This window comes from Macrobrachium nipponense, chromosome 18, assembly GCF_015104395.2.
Source record: "Macrobrachium nipponense isolate FS-2020 chromosome 18, ASM1510439v2, whole genome shotgun sequence".
Taxonomy (NCBI): Eukaryota; Metazoa; Arthropoda; class Malacostraca; order Decapoda; family Palaemonidae; genus Macrobrachium; species Macrobrachium nipponense.
In genome coordinates this window covers 17,959,542-17,972,741 of record NC_087211.1, presented here as the reverse complement: position 1 = coordinate 17,972,741, position 13,200 = coordinate 17,959,542, and the positions used below count along the sequence as shown (strand labels likewise).

The 13,200-nt window shown below is 35.8% G+C and overlaps 1 long non-coding RNA gene across 1 annotated transcript; it reads right to left on the bottom strand.

The window, feature by feature from the left end:
* Positions 1–5,652: 5,652 nt before the first annotated feature.
* On the bottom strand, positions 5,653–13,181 carry LOC135196898 (uncharacterized). The gene is made up of 14 exons (XR_010310510.1): positions 11,718–13,181; positions 11,442–11,538; positions 11,184–11,278; positions 10,926–11,020; positions 10,666–10,760; positions 10,441–10,498; positions 9,471–9,534; positions 9,164–9,218; positions 7,756–7,812; positions 7,373–7,429; positions 6,978–7,035; positions 6,599–6,655; positions 6,348–6,421; positions 5,653–5,978 (listed from the first exon to the last, which is right to left on the bottom strand). It is a non-coding gene; the product is annotated as an uncharacterized LOC135196898 (long non-coding RNA).
* Between the last annotated feature and the right edge of the window lie 19 nt (positions 13,182–13,200).

The window sequence follows — 13,200 nt, the reverse complement described above, 5'->3', positions numbered from 1 at the left end:
TTATTACAGGCGCGGTAGTAAATTTAATAATAAATCTACTGTTGCGAGTCATGACTCGTGACTCGTGAGTCTTGAGTCGTGACTCCATGAGGCAGTGTGTTCACTACTCTCTTAAGGTAAACAGTGTAAGAAATGTTTTGCCGTCTATTTGTCGCCCTTTGCTAAATTATAGAAGACACGTGAATGTCCGTAAATTAAGGGTGTGTGGTAGTAGACCTAGCATATAGAATGGTATTGGGACTGGAAACTAGGCCTATGTTACCTCAGCCTATTATAGGTCCGAGTCGGCCAAGTTCGTTAAGATGTCAAATAAGGTGATTTCCTTTGCGTAAGCCTGCTGTCCATACGGATATAAATTCTTTTATGCAGCCATAGCCTTTTACAGACGGGAAACACGGATTTGCCTTGAAATAAACCAAATTCCTGATTAGAAAAAGTGGATGCGCAAGCCTGGTACGTGTGACATAGGCTAGGTAGGGCTAGTTTGTTTTAAGGAAATGGCGCCTCATTTGGCAGCTTGAATCTAGGTAAACCTCATCCTCTATTCAGTCTGGCCAAAGGTATGAAGACTGTCATTAGGCAGACAGGGACATTCTACAAGAAACAAAGATGGTCTGCCAATTCAATTCCCTAAACTGGAACGAGGAGAATGAATTAGGTAAGCCATATCAATCTTTCTCACTCCATTTGAGATTTTGTCACGTCATCCCCCGACAACTTAGGTCACCCTTTTTGTAGTAAAGACTTAATTTACATATATACTATTAACTTGGCCAGTAGCAGTCCTAGACATTGTATTTCTTCTTGGTGATAAATGGTGGTACCTGTCTGGTTCATTCTTTACCATGAAGGTAGGGTAATGCAAATGTCTATTACAAATTTCTCTCACAGCATAACGCCTTTGCATTTCAGACGACCTATCTCGTTTTTAATGCACTCCACCATTATCGTTTGTACTATTCATTCGATATATCATGATTTCCATACTACTTCCTATATCCAGAGGGAGATCGGGGCTTTTGATTGACACTGCAACAAGTTAATTACACCAAACCAAATAATAATAATAAAAAAAATACAGAAACCACAAGATAATAATTTGGAACTGATTCATGTTTGTAATTAGTAAGTTATAAAACAAGTGACATAGCAGAGGCAACGACAGTGATACATCATAGCTTGCTTGTTTGAATGGTGTTTTATTCAGCAGTGGTGTGGCGGGATCCCAAGCTAGAAAAAACAAGTTGCAAAACCCTCCCCACATTAACCTAATCACTCCTGCTACCCAACCCACCCCAGTCACACTTTCTTCTTTACACAACAAAATACATACATGCAGGACAATTGACCTATAGCTACAAAAAACAAAAACAACACAAAACACACATACTTACCAACTCTCCAGATACTCCGGCCTATCCTGTGCTGTCCACTGGTCGAGGTCACAAGAGATACCAACAACAACAACCAAGGACCACAACCCAATAACAACAACACAACAATAATCAAGGAACACAACCACAACTCGACACAACAACAAAACTCAACAACACAACAACAAAAAAGGAACAATCACAACCCAAGACCACTGCACAAACCACAAGCAACACAAAAAAAAACAACAGCACAAAAGGCATCACACACACCTACCAACAACAGCAGCTCACCAATAACAACCCTTAACAACTCACAACCACACCAAGGAACCACAGCTCCCCAACAACCACAACAACTCACACATAACTCAACAGGAACTCGCAAGCACAACAAATCCAACACAGGCACAACTACTCTAATCAACTACTAATATCAAACCCAACAACAATCGGCAACAAACCAATAACAATTCAAAAACACACCACTTAACTGACTATAGCTATCAATGTCTTCACAGACCACTGCCGACACTACTCTCTCTCACAGCTTCTGACTAAAAGACGGACTCAAAAAAACTGATCTCTACCAGCAGACAACCCAGCCAGAACTCACTAACAGCCAATACAGTCATTAACTATCCGTACAGCAACTACACTCTCTCTCTCACACACGTTGTCAAATGGAACTCCACAACTCCTCTATAATGGGACCAACGGCTTTACGTGACTTCTGAACCACGTCGAGAGTGAAGTTCTATCACCAGAAATGCACATCTCTAACCCCACAGTGGAATGCCCGAGATTCGAAGTCGCAGCCACCGAGGTGGCAGGCAAAGATCAGTGTAAATCATAGCCTAACGCTCCCTAAACTAGCCTAGTATTAATGCACTAGGTCGTGCCTGACCAAGGTCCCCTTAACCTAACCAGACGAGGAAGTACGAGATAATATTAGATTATGCTTTAAAAAAAACCTTAATTCCTTCCCATCCGCATTTCAAGTCTTGCAAGAGAATTCATCTAGGGTGTGTTTTTCTGTTGTTGAAGCAGCTTTGAATGATGATAGGGCATCTTTAAGGGTAATAAGTTAGTGGTTTGCTCAATTGCTGGATGAGAGGAACCCTCTGATCCAAACAAAGATCAGACACTACAGTTTTATTTTATTTGTAAATGGTTAAAATATTATAAGATGATTCCACGCCTAACTTCACAGCTTTTGACCAAGCACACTGAATTATAGAGCAAAATACAGTAATTCGTCCAAAGATACCCATTCCCACCTGACAAGACTCTCCTAAATTGCTTGATATTGGTCTTGCATTGGTATTCTATAGATGTTGATAAAGGAGACCAAATCCTCAACATTATGGCTGCCATTCATATAATAAGTTTAACTCGTTGTAGGTTGTTTGTTTTGTTTGTATGGTGTTTTTACGTTGTATGGAACTATAGTCCGACAGATCTAAACTGATAGATTGTTTACTTCCTTGAGAAAAACCCTGTCGCCAGTTCTCTCTTAACCTTTAAATCGTCCCCTTCTTTAGTCCTCAGCCATCTCCCAGGGAGGCAATATTTGGGACTACCTAATGCAACTGACCGTATAAATCCTAATCCGTAAACTCGATCCCTATTTATTTGTGTATTACTTTTGAGACTATTTAATTTTATATTTGTTATGACTTATACCCTTAAATTTTGCTTATTATATTACATATTTTATATGATGTTTTTCATTAAAAGTAATAAAAATCGGTAATTGCCATTCAGTATGTATGTCTTATGACATTTTCTTATAATCTTATTTGAATTTTCCGTCTGCCATACTATCCATTTCCTAAACAAGTTTGTAATATTTTGGATTCCATTGCTCTTCATTTTAGGTTTCCCCCTCATTCTAATTCATCAAGTTATGATTTACTTGAATTTCATTTCCTTTTTCACTCACGGTCTAATGCGTGTAACAATTTTTACTTTTTATAAGGTTGTTGCACATAAACTCATCATTGAGAGAAAAAATTATTTACAATAATTATCGCAGGAATTGTAATAATGATTCTATACAAAATGTACATTACGAAGAATCTTCGTCGTCAGATGATCTTACTTTAATAACAGCTATCCTTTGCAGCATCGCCTGTTTGCAAGTTTTCGGAATGCTTAACTGCATTTGCCCGTTTCACAGCGTGCTTTCTGTAGGAATAAATTAATTTTCCTACGGACTATTGTTAAAGCAAGAAGACATTCTTTTTGGTGCTAGAGTTCTCAGCTAGACCGGGGGTGGGGCTTATACAAAGGGTAGCTTAAGAGATAATTCCTTTAAACTTCATGGTTTAATAGGCTTGGCCCATCTGCATTTCGTCTGTCAAAGGTAACAGGAAAAGTGGCAACGTTTTTTGAAACATTGTCACGTTTATAAATGCGATTTCTCATTTTATTTACAAATAAAATTGTAATCACAATATGTGAACGCTTAAGTCCAGCAAAACATGCTAAAAGCTTTAAACTACCGATTTATTGATTCATTTGTTATAAAGTAAGGTATTTTAAACTGGATACTGGTAAATGTGGCAACAGGGTTTTTACCCAAAGACGAAAACAATCTATCAGTTTAAATCTGTCGAACTATAGTGGTTATTCAGCAACGGGACCAACGGCTTTACGCGACTTCTGAACCACGTCGAGAGAACTTCTATCACCAGAAATACCTCTCTCTCTCCTCGATGTTATGGCAGAGAATCGACCCCCCCAATCACAGAGGTGAGAAGCAAACACCAAACCAACCACGCCACTGAGCCACTTGTTGTAGGTGGCTGGCAGATTTTTATTTTGAATGTACCAACTAAAATACCGATTTGGCAGTTTTATTATAGTTCCCAGCTTTTTATGAATGATGTCAAGAGGGGATTTCTGGGACTCCTCTGGTGAATTCGAATGATAAAATTACAGCTAAACTAGAATATACATTTTATAATTCCCTAATATTTCATTTAATGGTGAAGATTTCTTCATTTCCCACCTAAAATTTATATTGAAACTATTTAATATTTTGTTTCTATTCATTAGTTTTGTTAGAAGTGTAGGAATTCTGCGTTTTGGCCGTAACATAAGTTAACTCCATAGATATAGGTTAACTCACAGAATTCGATAATTGAAATTTTAAGAGGGATCAGACTCCCTTGATCTGTTGCTCTCGTTTAACACCAAAGGGTGCCGATGTACCACTGGAGCAGTTTCAGTGACTGCTCAGCAAGTGTAGATCAATTACAGGGTAATACCACAATATTAAAAGGACTGGAGGGAAATTCACGTCTACCGTTCCTGTTTATAGTCACCACATAATACTGTGTTACGACACTTCCTGAAATATAGTTCTCACGTTTTAATGTTTCCCAGTTAGCTTACGAGTGAAAAAAAATCCATTAATTCAAAATTCAGTGAACAAGAGTAGTTTGTTTCTAAAGAGTTTTACCGTTGCACGGAACCAGTGGTTGTTCAGCAACAGGGAACAGTTCATTCTTACATTGTGAGTTTAAACAAAAAATATGACTTGCCTCGTTTGCAATGGTCCGTTGTGTAATTGGTGTTGCCCTTGTGACCATTCGTAATCAAAAGCTACTTATTAAATCATGCATTTATTTCCACTCGTTAACAAGGCACGCACAAACACTTTTGGTTGACCTCATCCAATGGTGGACAAAGTATCAGTTATTGGATATCTTAATCCACACCTTAGCATTGATTGATCTATGGCATCACCACCATTCAAGTAGCTAACTAGCTTAGATCATGAACCATAAAAGATTTAGTCTTACTCAATCGACTAAATCACTTTAACCTCATTGTCGGTCTTATTTTAGAGGCATTATCTGGAAGTTATTTATTTTTGCATTTACAGACTTTGCGGTCCTAGTCTGTTCTTTGTATTGGGCCGTTATGGTTGTAGCATGCATCCTGCTTTTCCAACTACAAGAAATATTTATATTCATAATTGGAAGTTCCCTCTTCATTGTGCTACCATATTTGGCCGACTCGGTTAACAAACGTCCCCACTCATACTTGAGAAACAGGTTTGCGTTTCAAACTGCTTTCTACAGGTCGAGAATTCTCCCGTTGGTACTGGTTTTCACTGCAAATTAACAATGCACCGAGAGGACTTCATACAGGTCAAAATAGGAAAGTTATTTGAAAAAACAAAATTAACAAGCCATGTCACAATGACCTGAAATTAACCTTTCAGAACACAAAAATGGGCAGAGATAAAGTGTAATAACACACGGTGGTTATCCGAATCTTTATTAATTCTTGGAAAATAAAATAAGACAACCTGTGACATCAACTGTACATAGAATATTTGCTTTTCCTTCCATACGGACTAACCAAATGTGAAAAATAGGCATAAAATACTTTCTTTTACACATATACAATAAATACAATTACTATGAACAGGCTTCGAACAAATATTCTTTTATTTCTTTCAATAGCCCAGTCCCAAAATACGCTTTTAACATCAAAATATTTTCTCACAACAAAACGTATACTTACCAGTACTTACCCCGAACATATCACGATCCCGATATCTGGGTTTCGGAAACAATCGACCATCTCCTACGACAATAAATTATTGTAGTATTAATGAGAGAAAAATATTAAACAGCAGCTGATCAAAATAATCACAGTGATCATAACCCAGTGCTCAATGTATAGTTTCATCCTATAAATAATTTCAATTTTTTTTATCCAATGCCAGAAATAGTCAGCTCATGTGGTAAATTTAAAATTTTGGCTTTGGTCAGAAGACAAGTAACAAGATACAAGGCCAGAAACTACTCGGTAGTGAAATATAAGGATGACCATGGCATCCATAAATAACACACACACACACAAAAAAAAAAGGTTCATATCTAAAAGAACTAAAAATGTAAAAATTTTGACAAGCTTAAACTATTAAAAACAAAATCAAGATAGATAACTTACCGCCCAACATTTGTTAAAATAACCAGCCAATTTATTTACCACTGGTCATTGTTTTCAAATCGGCTGAATGAGTCCTGCAAAATATATACAAACATTAACTATGGAAGAGTTCCCCCCCCCTTAAAAGTGCTACAATTTTAATACCTCAGAACAACAAATAATCACAGTGTATCATAACCCAGTGCTCAATGTATAGTTTCATCCTAGCAACCGCACAAAGTGCAACCCTATATCACTACTTATATACTTACGTCACAATATTTCCAATATCTAAAACCACGGCACCCGATATCTGACAACCATCCTTCCTTAGTGGGGTAAAAGAAAAAAAAAAATTAGTACAAGAATTACACCCAGCTAAAACAAAATTATCAGGCAAACTTCAGAACAACAAATAATCACGGTGATCATAACCCAATGCTCAATATATAGTTTCATCTTAATAACACTGACCTTAGTACCAGGCCTAAAAAAAATTGTTTTAAGGAAGAATACAATTTCTAATAAGTTGCAAGTTAGGAGAAAAACAAATAATTGACAGCCTCATCCGATAGGTTTCAGTTTAAGTATCAAAGACAGGAGAGAAAGAATCACAGTGCATTGATTGGTTATCACTACTTATATACTTACGTCACAATATTTCCAATATCTAAAAACGCCGGCACCCGATATCTGACAACAGTCCTTCCTTATTGTGGGTCAGTGAAAGAAAAAAAATAAAAAAAAAATTAGTACAAGAATTACACCCAGCTAAAACAAAATTATCAGGCAAACTTCAGAACAACAAATAATCACGGTGATCATAACCCAATGCTCAATATATAGTTTCATCTTAATAACACTGATCTTAGTACCAGGCCTAAAAAAAATTATGTTTTAAGGAAGAATACAATTTCTAATAAGTTGCAAGTTAGGAGAGAGAAAAAAATTGACGGCCTCATCCAATAGGATTTCAGTTAAAGTATCAAAGACAGGAGAGAAAGAATCACAGTGCATTGATTGGTTATCACTACTTATATACTTACGTCACAATATTTCCAATATCTAAAACCACGGCACCCGATATCTGACAACCGTCCTTCCTTAGTGGGGTTAAAAGGAAAAAAAAAAAAATTAGTACAACAATTACACCCAGCTAAAACAAAATTATCAGGCAAACTTCAGAACAACAAATAATCACGGTGATCATAACCCAATGCTCAATATATAGTTTCATCCTAATAACACTGACCTTAGTACCAGGCCTAAAAAAATTGTTTTAAGGAAGAATACAATTTCTAATAAGTTGCAAGTTAGGAGAGAGAAAAAATAATTGACAGCCTCGTCCGATAGGTTTCAGTTTAAGTATCAAAGACAGGAGAGAAAGAATCACAGTGCATTGATTGGTTATCACTACTTATATACTTACGTCACAATATTTCCAATATCTAAAACCACGGCACCCGATATCTGACAACAGTCCTTCCTTATTGTGGGGTCAAAAGAAAAAAAAAATTAGTACAAGAATTACACCCCGCTAAAACAAAATTATCAGGCAAACATCAGAACAACAAATAATCAAGGTGATCATAACCCAATGCTCAATATATAGTTTCATCTTAATAACACTGACCTTAGTACCAGGCCTAAAAAAATTGTTTTAAGGAAGAATACAATTTCTAATAAGTTGCAAGTTAGGAGAGAGAAAAAAATAATTGACGGCCTCATCCGATAGGATTTCAGTTAAAGTATCAAAGACAGGAGAGAAAGAATCAGTGCATTGATTGGTTAGAGCTGAAGAATCAAATGTTCCAGCATAACACGACACTGTCTTCACCTTAGTAATTAAAAGTATAAAATATTAAACAGGTCAATTGTAATGAAAAAATACCCTACACAACTACTTTCCTATAATTTAACGGTACTCAAAACATTATTCAATGATTCCATAACAGCACTTTACATTTATCAACCATGAATGCTATCCTAAAAAATCCTTCGCTTATAATACCAATACAACAAAATACTATGAAGGTGATTTTGTTTGTATGGTGTTTTTACATTGCATGGAACCAAGTGGTTATTCAGCAACGGGAAAAACTATGAAGGTGAAGATTGCAAGGTGGTGTACATAACCCACTATGCGATACCTCGTAAGTGTCAAGTAAAATTTGGTTTCAGACTAACAGATGCACACTGCCTGGAAGCCTACTGTTCTTTTCTTTACTTATATAAGGGTCAAATCACAGGAATGAAAACTATGTACACATTAAGATGACAAATAATGTAAATACTGTAAAGATGGACACCTACATGTTGCAAATCTCCAAAATCAGGGGTTTTCAACCTATTTCTTCCCACGTACCCTTCAGCCATTTGTAATGTCAGTAATGTACCCCTTTCACTATGCATAACGTGGAAAACAAAAACTACTCTGAAAACCATTCTATCTTGCATATTTCCAAGTACTGTACTGAGGGGAAGTTGGTACACAACTCTCCAGACATTACCAATAATAGTGTAAACAAAGAATTACATAAAAAAAAAGGAAATTTTTTTTTTTATTAGATCAGTTTCAAAGGGAGTTAATGAAACCGCTGAAACTGATTTTCATTAACTATCCTAGTTGGCAGAGGAACAAGTACATTCATTCAAGACCCAAGGGAAGCGCATACCCCCGGACAGACCCTTGGTGTACCCGAGGCTGAAAACCCGTCCTATATGAACCACCACCTAATAAACACCTTCAAATTCATTGACAGATTCAGATTAAATTCATAATAAAACCACAGAACCATAACTTGGGAAGATTTGACACTAGAGAAAAATTTACATACCTAATTTTGTGGTTTCTATGCAGGATCCACCAATATCATTGACCTTCCCTCACCACTGTTGACAAAAAGAAAATCTTTGACGCTAAAGGAAAGCAAATTGCTGCAGAAATCGCAAACTGCATTCATAGTTTGCACAATGAATTTCAGAGAGCTGGGTTGTTTTCAAAATTTCATCAAACAAAATATTTCTCATCATTCAGAAAAACTGCCTAGTCTGAGAATGCTAGAACATCTAGTACATAAGGATTTTGTGTTAGCATGCAAAATTATCATACTTTCATTTTTTCTCTCTTTCGTCTTTACGTACCTTGACTTCAAATCCAGTACCAAAGATTGGTTATTGAATTGTGTCCCTTCACTGAAACTATCACCTGCAAAAAGAAATTGTATTTCAATACCACCACCAAAGATATATATCCGCTTCATTTCCAGTATATCAGAGAGGGCAAGTAAATTTCACTGTTATCATAATAGCGTATTTGAATCATCATTTGTGGAAAACTACGCACTGATGTGCGATTAATTTTGCTAAATTGACAGAACACTACACACTGCATACAGTGGCTGGACACACCTCACTACTTTATTTTAAATTAAATTAATACGTCCTACACCTATCCAATTTTCATTTATCAAACCCAACTAAACATTCACTATGCATTTATAGTTGTTCTCCATTGGATCAAGTGATTCACCTACTGTCTGATTAGCATAACCAATTTGAAGCAAATTACCTTATTAACTTTTCTCTCAATTATATTTATTGTCTAATTCCCTACAAATCCTGTTTTTATTTCAGACATTTAAATAGTAGTCACTTTTTCACTACATGTCTCCACTTTTTTACCGACTTTCACTACAATGTCTACAACTTTTTTAACAAAAAAAAAAAAAAAAAAAAAAAAAAAAAAAAAAAAAAGACATTTTCCAGAACCAAAAGGTTGGGCTTCCTGATGTAAAATTTTTAGAGAAAATGCTTTTTTTTTCTCTTTAATACAGTTAAATGGTGATCTCAAGTCAGTTTCACCATTGATGCACTAACCCAATTACAACAATTCAAGACTGTCAACAGAGGCATTAATTCAGCAGTCTGTACTAATATTACTAGTACTACTACAAAACATTCGAACAGCAAAACCAGTTTAAGATACCTATCAATAAAACCAGCATTAAAAAAAATTTCCATCAATACAAAAAAATGTATCAACATAATCCAGCATTACAAAACTATCAACATATCCAGTATAAATAAAGAAAAAAGTAAGCTCTCACGTTACCTGAGGCATTGCATTGCACTGCACAAGATGCTCCATGGCTAGGCCACAGTGATCTTATCTGGAAAAAGGAAAAAACTTTATAGAACACTTTCGCTAAAGGCCTTCACAAACTGACCATACATAAAATTTCAGAGAGCTGGGTATATTTTCAGTAATGATCAAATGAACTGATTAACTTCATCAGTTGAAATTACAATAAAATAAAAATAAAACATTGAAACTTACCTGACCTAAAAACCTGGTGATGACAATTTCCATGTATTACTTCAAATGTATTGCATTGCACAAGATGCTGCAAAGCCAGGCCACAGTGATCTTATCTGGAAAAAGGAAAAATCTTTATAGAACACTTTCGCTAAAGGCCTTCAAACTGACCATACAAAAAAATTTCAGAGAGCTGGGTATGTTTTCAGTTATGATCAAATGAACTGATTAACTTCATCAGTTGAAATTACAATAAAATAAAATAAAACATTGAAACTTACCTGACCTAAAAACCTGGTGATGACAATTTCCATGTATTACTTCAAATGTATTGCATTGCACAAGATGCTGCATGGGCTGGCCACAGTGATCTTATCTGGAAAGGAAATAACATTATAGAACACTTTCGCCAAAGGCCTTCAAACTGACCATACAAAAAAATTTCAGAGAGCTGGGTATGTTTTCAGTTATGATCAAATGAACTGATTAACTTCATCAGTTGAAATTACAATAAAATAAAATAAAATATTGAAACTAACCTGATCTAAAAACCTGGTGATGACAATTTCCATGTATTACCTCAAATGTATTGCATTGCACAAGATGCTGCATGGGCTGGCCACAGTGATCTCATCTGGAAAGGAAATAACATAATAGAACACTTTTGCCCAAAAGCCTTTAAAATGACCATACAACAAAACTTTGGCGTTGTTTGTCTTCACTGTCTATCAATTTATTACTGGTCACTGTTTTAAATTACAACAAATTCAAATAGAAATATTCATTGAAACATTTACCCAATCTCAAAACCTGGTGATGACATGCAGTTCCACACAACCTGGCCAAGATGGACTGTACATATTAAACTTTCTTCCACACGCCTTAAAAATGCACCTGTAATGAAAGGAAAAGTGTTAGTCAAAGAAGTGTCATCAATATCTATGTACATACAGAAATCTTTCAGAGAGGGCAAGTAAATTTCACAAGTTATCATAATAGCGTATTAAAAGTCATCATTTACTTAGAATTATAACAGCCTCTTAGCTTTATTTAGTAAACAAATTTTAGCTTACCTTTAAAGGAAATTAAAAAGGCTCCAACACAAACGCCTATCTGAAAAAAAATATATATATGATTAACATGGATATGTTGTTGTTGTATGGTGCTTTTACGTTGCATGGAACCAGTGTTTATTCAGCAACGGGACCAACGGCTTTACGTGACTTCCGAACCACGTCGAGAGAACTTTTATCACCAGAAATACAGCTCCCACTCCTCAATGGAATGGCAGAGAATCGAACCCCGCGACCACTGAGGTGGGACGCAAACACCATGCCAACCATGACACTCAGGCACTACGGTTCATGAGTGATTATCCCCTCAAGGTGAAATGAGTCCTCCCCCACTTAAGCTGGAAACACCTATGATTAATTTGAATTATACAGATTTTTGGCATATGCCAAGCACTAGGGCAACTAAGGCCATTCAGCAACAGAAATAGACTACATAAAAAGTTTGAAAGGTGTCACAGGAGGAAAACCTACCCCTTATGGGGTAAACACTTATGACATTCTTGTATCTACTTTACGCTCTTTGGGTTTACATAAAACACATCGTACAAGTGCTTGTCCATAGTGGTTTGTCTAAATTCCCATCTGGTCTAAGCTTTAACGCATTACTCTAACCAATATTTCTTGAGCAAACATGTCTTAATTTGAAGGCCATTCAGCCTGGTATCTCTATTAATAGTCTTTCCTTGCCTAAACACCACTTCTCTATGAGAATTATATTCTATTGCCAATTATTATACAATGCCTGTTTTTTTGGGAAAACGCTCTTCAAAATTTAATAGGCCTACTTGAGAAGGGCCAAGTAACTAACTATTCTATGAGCAAAAACACTGCATTCTACACCTCAGTAACAATGCTAATGGACTTCATAAAAATCAAGATTGCATTTTCTCCCATTTAGTTTCAGAGGTAAACTCAAAACTTCAGATTCAAAATCTTGATAGTGAAAGCAACCTAAACAGCAAAATAAAATCTTTGGCCTCAAAATATGCCCCACCCCAAAAGAAAACCCTTTTTAATGCAACCTTCTACACTAGGTATAATTTCAACCAAACCTCTCAACAACAACAACTTGAAACTTGAAGGAAAAAAAATTAGAAACTTGAATAACCAATTTACGTATGTCCCACCCTTAATTAACAAAGATCCTTGTGATCATTGCCTTCAATGGAGTGGCATTAATCTTGCCACATTTTCTGTGCATAATTCATAAGAATAACACACCTATCATTGTGGCATTTCTGAACATTGAATTTTTTTTTTTTTTTTTTTTATCTGGACGACACCTACACAAAGCGTATCTTCCTCATTGTACAAATAAACTCTACACAATGGATTCATTTTCTCAAACATGACTTCAGATCGTAAAATAATTATTTTTAGGCACTTGAATTTCAGTCATTTGTTAACTACAAAACTTAAGGCAACAAGACTGCATCTTTACAAAATTTTTAACCTTGACAATTTACATTAACAAAAACTTACT